Source organism: Giraffa tippelskirchi, chromosome 1 (genome assembly GCF_054371585.1).
Source record: "Giraffa tippelskirchi isolate mGirTip1 chromosome 1, T2T-mGirTip1v1.2.pri, whole genome shotgun sequence".
Taxonomy (NCBI): Eukaryota; Metazoa; Chordata; class Mammalia; order Artiodactyla; family Giraffidae; genus Giraffa; species Giraffa tippelskirchi.
In genome coordinates this window covers 210067208-210073207 of record NC_137275.1, presented here as the reverse complement: position 1 = coordinate 210073207, position 6000 = coordinate 210067208, and the positions used below count along the sequence as shown (strand labels likewise).

General features: G+C 38.0%; 1 non-coding gene across 1 annotated transcript; it reads right to left on the bottom strand.

The window, feature by feature from the left end:
• On the bottom strand, window positions 1-199 carry LOC145521498 (U2 spliceosomal RNA). The gene has a single exon (XR_014065426.1). It is a non-coding gene; the product is annotated as a U2 spliceosomal RNA (small nuclear RNA).
• Window positions 200-6000: the final 5801 nt, after the last annotated feature.

Below are 6000 nucleotides of genomic sequence, written 5' to 3'. Positions count from 1 at the left end.
AAGACTGAAGATTGCCAGGGCATGAACTCACTACCCTGAAACTTGATAAAATCATTGAGCATTTATCCTGCCTTTCTTATTAGAACAGGATTTCAGTGTAATCAAAATGCTAAAGAGAATTCCAACTAATAAAGAATGAATGACAGAACAATCATTGCTACTCCTACACTTGATCTTAGCCAAAAGGCTGAGAAGTGATCATCGCTACTCCTAGTGAAATAAGAACAACAACCCTCATCAGCAGAGGCTAACATTAAGTTGAAATGTTGATGGGGAATTTCTTAATAGATGGACTAGGCTGGAACCTCCTGAACCCACTCATCAGTCTTATCATTAACTCTGGGACAACATCACACCATGCACTTTCAGATGTGATGCAACAGAAAGTACACAACGCCACCTGTGAAAGATTCTTGCCTAAAAATTGAACCCACGTTTAACCATAACTCTCAATTTAAGAGAGGCTATAGAGAATCGCTCAGAATGTGGGACATTCTACATGACAAATGCCCCAGTTTCTTCATCAATGGCATCTAAATGTGGAGGGAACTAATGCAAAATCAGACAAGAGACATATGCCCAAATGCAATGTATGGACCTTGTCTGGACCATGATTTTAAAAAAGCAACCATAAAAACCCATTTTTGAGACAAATGAAATTTTAATATGGACTGAGCCGTTAGATGATTCTAAAGGATTGCTGTTAATTTTGCTAAGAATGTTAATAGAATGTGGCTGTGTCATCATCATTGATGTATACAGCAGTATTTATGGGTGAAATTTTTTAGAACTTAAAAATGACAAACATGGAAAAATGTTAACAATTGATAAATCTAGATGATGAGCATAAACGTGTTCATTATAAATAGCCTCTACTCTTCTGCCAGGTGGCTCAGTGGTAAATAATCTGCCTGCCAATGCAGGAGATGCGGATTCAATCTTTGGGTCTGGAAGTTCCCCTTAAGAAGGAAATGGCAACCGACTCCAGTATTCTTGCCTGGAAAATTCCACAGAGGAGCCAGGCGGGTTAATCCACTGGGTTGTAAAGAGTCAGACACATGCATGCATGCATGCTTCTGTATGTTTGAAAATTGTAATAAATTAACAAGAAAAGGGGAAAGTTATCAGGTTCATAAATGTAAAGTGCATAAAAAGTCTTGTTCCAGGTAAAGCTTAAAAAAGACAGTTACAATAGAGGATTACATCAGTCAATCTTTTTTTTTTAGCCACGCTTCAGGCATTTAGGAGACCTGGTTCTCTGACCAGGGATCTAAACTATGTCCACTGCAGTGGAAGCACAAAGTCCTAACCACTGGACTTTCAGGGAATTCCCAACACTGGCCAATCTTTTGATTTAAACTACAGTCTTTTTAAATGTAGACCAACTGACTAGCTTTTCTTACATAAACCAGAGACATAATGGATCATCTATAGTTTCTGGTATGTTTCTTTAAAGTGGACCAAGAACTTAAAGATAGAAGTGAAGAAATCTCAATTCAGAGTCCTAGATTTGTATTTTTCCTTTTTGCAATCCTCTATAATTTACAATTATCTTGGATACAACTAACTTGTCAGCAACTTGATCTTCATCACTGAAGTTCCCCCCCCCCACTTTCCTTATAAGTAACTTTTCATACTTGAATTTCATTGGTTTATGTAATTTTAAATTATACAATTACAACAATGCCATTGGCACAAGTAAGTTAGGGAACAAACAGCTAACCAGAGGAATACATACCACACCATTCAACTGGCAGGAGCAGTACTTCTCCAGTATACCAGAGGGGAGCCCAGCCGTGAGCCTTCAACTCACTGTGAATCAGTCAGTATACTTTAACCTGGTTAGCTAGTCCAGTTAGAGGAGGGGTACAAGGATTGGTAAAAACAGTCCCTGTTATTAGCAGATACCCATCTTTTAAAAATCATTCAGATGCAGTAGCACATACCCATCCTTGCCCACTCTTTAACATGGTGGCGTCTGGGGCAAAAGGGTAGAAATGGAGGCCAATCTCGATTTAAGTGTCTAAATATGTAAGAGTCGATCATATACACATAACCTATAGACTTCTACCTCGATAAATATTTCAAGGAACAGAAATCTAGGTTCAAGACTGAATTCTCAGACATGTGCTAGAAAGTGACAACAGGAGAAGCAGGTCAGCCTGTTCTCCCTGCAGTCCCCTGGGACTGTTTCCTTTTAGCCTCTAGCTGCAGCTTGCCCGAGGGTCCTGGTAGCATGAAGGTGGACACCCCAGTCTGCACGTCCAAACTCCTGAACTGCCTCCCTTTGAGTCTAGCGTGTGTGTCTGTAGTGCAGAATGTCTTCAGGATGGATTGGGGAAGATGCCTGCATGTGTTATGGAAGCCAGCTTTGGGCTGGTGGGCCAGGGGATTATGGGATCCTGGCTTTCGGGTTCATAGTGGCTGGTGGAGCATAGACTAGGAGTGGACACAATTCCTTACCAGCTCCACTTGTTCATTCTGTGGAAAGGTACAGCCTGAGATTGAGGATCAGGGCAGGGACCCCTTCTTGGCCAAGTCTAAGTGTACGTGCCCATCCCTAGGGTATCATGCTATATATACTGTTGGGCTTGCTTTTTCCATTTCATGGTATCATGAAAACCCTCTCATTAATAACAGTATCAGCTGTGTAGGGTTACCTGGAGGCACTATCTAATCCCACGACCTTGTGCAAAATGGGCATAAACATACTACTAGTACCATGCAGTGTAAAGGTAAAATGAGGTGTAATAAAGGACACTTGGACAGAAAAGTGGAATGTACACAATTTCCTGAGTTCTTGTCCCAGAGATCCAGTCAGGCACATTAGGACTGGTATATCAAGGAAAAGTTTCTCTACTTGAGGAAGCCAATTCCAAAATTGGTCTATATAACATCGTGGGAGCGGGGCAGCAGAATATATCTACACAAGTATACAGCAATTTGTGCAGCACCATAGAAAAGGGAAGCCTTCAGAACCATGGTAGTGCATTGTTAACAATTAGGTTGTTTGTGTTTTGCTATCATAATGCTGCAGTGTGTGTGCACGCATGCTAAGCTTCAGTCACGTCCAACGCTTTGTCACCGCACGAACCTTAGCCTGCCAGGCTCCTCCGTTCATGGGATTTTCCAAGCAAGAATACTGGAGTGGGTTGCCATGCCCTCCTCCAGGGGATCTTTCTGACCCAGGGATTGAACCCACATCTCTTAAGTCTTCCGCATTGGCAGGCAGGTTCTTTACCACTAGCACCATTATTTGTGAGTGTATATGTAACAGAAATACCTAGAAATGGAATTCAACTTTTCAAGTGAAAGTGAAGTAGCTCAGTCGTGTCCGACTCTCTGCAACCCCATGGACTGTAGCCTGCCAGGCTCTTCCGTCCATGGGATTTTTCAGGCAAGAGTCCTGGAGTGGGTTGCCATCTGCTTCTCCAAGGGATCTTCCCAACCCAGGGATCAAACCCAGGTCTCCTGCATTGCAGGCAGACTCCTTACCATTGCAGGAAGACTCCTTATATATGTATTTAATACCTTGATATTACTTGTTCTCCAGAAATGTTGCACCCATTCACACTCCATCTTCTGTATGAAGGTATTGGTTTCTCAGTATCTTTGTCACACTCTTCTCCCTGTGACTCAAAACTATCTAGTATCTCTTCATTCTTCTCTTGGTAAAAATGATCTTAGTTACAAGAGCTCCAGCCTTGTCTGGTCATTGACTGGTTTTCTTTTATCTCCCAAACTAGTTTCAAGTTAGAATATAAATTTTAAAAAATCTTAGCTTCTGATTCTGTCTTAGCTACAAAAATGTAATCCAAGATGTGACAACTTCCAAAGACAAAAACTAAGTTCCTGGTTTATATAACAGTAACTCACAGCATCTATAGCTGCACTGTACAAGCAGCAGCTATTAATATTAGCAAGATGTGGCTCTTTACATTTAAGTTACAATGAAAATTTTAGTTCCCTAGTTGAACTAGCCATACACATTTAAAGTGCTCAACAGCTGGCTGTGGCTAGTGGCTTACTGTGTTGGGACAGCCCAGGTTACAGAAGGTTCCGTCATCGCAAACAATTATGTTGAATAGCATTGCTCTAAAATAAAAAAGCTTTGGAGGCAAAATTCCTAATGGCTTTTTTATCTCTCATGCTCAACAGCACACTGTAGATATTTAATAAGACTGGATAAAATGCAAGCACTGAAGCAAAAGAAAGCAAGAAAAAAAAAGTTTAATTTTTAGATGAGATATTCCAGGTGCTTTTTTAAGAATTTGGTTATTCTATACAGAACATACAGCCATTTCAACATACAAGTTACTCTACCTTGAATACTCTATTTTGAATTTTCAAAAACCATTTTAAAAGCTTTGTCTTATTTCCAAAAAAAATGAGGCAAAATGCTTATTATAAAACACTAGTTTTCAGCACTGCGTACATTGTAAGTAGTTCATTAATGTTCTTCATCTTCAACTTAAACGTTAAACCTGAGGAATTAGAATTTTTATTATCAGAACTGCATAGCAAAATCATGTCCAGATGATAGAAAAACAAAATAATCTGTGGATCAAGATAATTTGTAAGCCACTTAATTCAGTTTAAAGCAAAACAAGTTATGTTAGGAGAGATAATAAATGATATCCAGGTTAACAGAGTTTTGAAATGCGTCATCGTATTTTTAAAAATGACAATGCAACAAAAGTTATCAAATGTTTTAAATGAGCACATACACCTTATATCATCTATCCAATGACAACAAACTGTTGAACCATTCCAAAGCTGGTATTTTGCAAAAAATTATATAGGCCAAATGCAGTCTTTGCTTGTGGCACTGAGCAGTCTTGAAAGTGCAAATACCTGGATGGAAACACAGCTTCAATCACTTATTTATGCTACTATTCTACTCTGACACACGGTAATGCTATGGGAGAAATTTTACAGTTCTAGAAGTCTTGATATAGAGTACACATTGATGAGAAAATACAAAAAGGCCACAAGTCATGCATAAACTAAAAATGTTAAAGGATATTTTAATCAGGCTTTAAAAAAAAATCAGGTTTCATGTCCTGGTGATACCACTTTAAGCACATGCTTTATCAAAGTAAATGGCATCTAGAGGTATCCAAACACTTAAGTCCATTATTAACTAAAAGTAATACTTCACATTTACATAGCATTTTACTGTGGTTGAATCTATTTCATATACTCCACCTCATTTTATTCCTCACAACAGCCCTGTGAGATAGGCTGAACAAGTTAAAGTTACATTGTTGTAAAGGCAAGTTACATTGCCTTTATGTAAGGCGATGGAAGCCCAAAGATGATAAGTGATTATGTAGAGATCACAGATATAGTATATGGTAGAGCTAAGGTGATTAATTTTAAATACTTTAAAAGAAATTAAGCCAAAATGCTTGTTATATCTAGAAAATTTAAAGACTAGTGGTTTTTAATACAAATCATTCCAAAACTTTAACTATTATATATCTTATTGTATGAATTAGTTAAAAATTTGATTTTAAAGAGTCTCCCTTAAAAGGCAAATTAGACTCAATGCTTTGGTATCTTAGAGATTTTGGAAATGTTAAAAAAAAAAAAAAAGCATTCTCATAACTCTTAAGGTCTCCACTAACAAAAATATCTTTTACCAATCACTTACAATAAACTTAAGTAGCCCCAAGGCAAAGCAAACAACATTCACCTACGGGCTGTCCTACACACCGTGAAATCCTCTACATGTTCATTCCCAAGAACCAACTTATATTGATTGGGTACTGTTAAGAAAATATACCAGTTTAAACTAACACAGCTCAAATGATTACAAACCAGAAGTCAGTACCTTATACTGACTCAGAAATAACAAATACTGTTTTAACTTGAATGTGAGTAATCTGAGGAGAAAAGTACTATGGTAATCTCTGATATTTATTTATAAGTCAATACTAACCTTTATATGGCATACCCAACAATATATTTTCAACAAAAACATATACCAAGTGTAAT